Source organism: Anopheles stephensi, chromosome 2 (assembly GCF_013141755.1).
Source record: "Anopheles stephensi strain Indian chromosome 2, UCI_ANSTEP_V1.0, whole genome shotgun sequence".
NCBI classification, from domain to species: domain Eukaryota; kingdom Metazoa; phylum Arthropoda; class Insecta; order Diptera; family Culicidae; genus Anopheles; species Anopheles stephensi.
Genome location: NC_050202.1, coordinates 32,481,122 through 32,483,080, shown reverse-complemented (window position 1 = coordinate 32,483,080; position 1,959 = coordinate 32,481,122). Strand labels below are relative to the sequence as shown.

Genomic DNA, 1,959 nt, shown 5'->3' with positions numbered 1-1,959 from the left:
TACAGGAAAGCAGACAAGCCAAGCTAAGATCTGCTGAGGCTGCAAAGTCAAGAAAGAAAAGAGAGAAGAAAAAGTTAAGTTTCCAAAATTTAAATTTATTTAGGTTAAATATTTATTAGTTGATTCTGCAACAAAAAACTAAAAAAATCAAATTTGCATTTATCTAAAATATTTCTTAAAAACGATGTAACACCTCGAAAATTTCCAACAAATTTCGTTTAAAAACAATTTTGATGAGTTATTGTAAGATAAAGATTTTAATAATAGTATAATAGTTTGCTATAAAATATCAGTCAAATATCATATCAAATATTAAAAGTGTTAATACTTTTGATCTCTAGATTGCACAAAAGTACATATTGTTTTCTTTATTCTAAGAGCATTTGCACAGCTAAAAGTTTAGAGAGATTTTGAGAGAAAGTATTAGAATATTAGGTAATTTTAGAGTGATTATTATTTTCAATAATTCAACTATCATACGTTAAATCCTTTGCCAGTTGCCATTTTCGCCGAAACAACCCGCTTCGGTTCGAAACCCCTTACAACCCAGCCCAATATCGTAAAGGCGCGTCTTTCCAGCAAAGGGTGCTCGACCTCGCGCCTGCGCAGTGTACAGTGGGGTTGGAAAAATCGCCCTGGAAAAGCGAAAAACGTTTCCACCGATAGCAAAAAGGACATTGTGTATCCTTCGTATGTGCGGCCGTGTGGCCTAATGGAGAAGGCGTCGGACTTCGAATCCGAAGATTGCAGGTTCGAGTCCTGTCACGGTCGAGCGCTCGAAAGCATTCTTTTTGTTTTTTATCGCTTGGATTTTTTTCATCCTTCTGTTGTACATGTATGTCACAATTTTTTTTTGTCCCGGACAATACGATTAAGGGTGATTCTAGTACGAAATTATTCATCCAAAAGGAAACAAAAAAATGCCATGCCCAGCTCAGCGAGCTAAAGCGGCAATTCGTCTCGTCTGATTTAATAAAACGAATTAATATTCATTGAATTTTGCTGATCGGCAGCGTAAGATAACTAACTGACGAATGTTACCAACAGCACCAAACGGTGCAATCTCTTCTACAAGAAAATTCATTCAAAACTTCCTGCGAGAAAAAAGCAAATGATTCTCATTTCGGAGGGTTTATTAACAAAAATACGATTCCACTGGCCCCGTGCTGAACACTATATACCCGGCACCAATAAGTCTAGCGAATTGACCATTCGCTAATGGGAGTGTGCTCTGTCTACCGATCCTTTCCCGCCGAACCATCATCCATTTGCACACCTTAAACCAAAGGCAACCAAAGACAGCATTTCAATTAGCTGACTGGTTAGCGAATTAAACGCATAAGTCCTGCCGCGACCAAGGACATGCACGAGCGTTCAAAGTACGTTATAATTACAGCGAGCTTACCCCTACGTAATTGCTTCCACTTGAGCGTACGGCCACGTTGCAGGCACGGCAGTCATTACAATGCGCACATTACAGTGCTTCCAATGCTGCCGATGTAAGCACAAATTTCGCGGGCGCGTTTGAGAAAGTTTACGATTTTGGCGCACCATTTTTTACGATTACCGCTGCGCTTCGTTTCTTCGATCGGTGGTCACTTGCGCGGCCGAGCCACGTACCACATACCCCACCACCACAAACACGAGCCAACATTCAATCATTCGATCCGAAACCCTTCCGACCGCATGTTTATCGACGAGTTAAAAACATCATGTCAGAGAGAGAGAGGCGGTTGGCGAAAAGCTGTGCACAGGATTGGAGTAGTGAGATGATTCCATTGGAACTGGTGGGAACTTTCCCTGGGACATCGAATACTGCGTGACCGTGGCGATCAGCATTTTTGCACCGATTGGTCGACTGAAGGGCTTGGCTTCAGAGGAGAGGAGAGGAAGGTAGAGGGCGATGAAGGGGGAAATTATCGGATCGCTTTCCACATGCCATTTGGTAGGTACTACACA

At 41.6% G+C, this 1,959-nt stretch overlaps 1 non-coding gene across 1 annotated transcript; it reads left to right on the top strand.

The window, feature by feature from the left end:
• Positions 1-698: 698 nt before the first annotated feature.
• Trnar-ucg lies at positions 699-771 on the top strand. The gene has a single exon. It is a non-coding gene; the product is annotated as a tRNA-Arg (tRNA).
• The last annotated feature ends 1,188 nt before the right edge of the window (positions 772-1,959 follow it).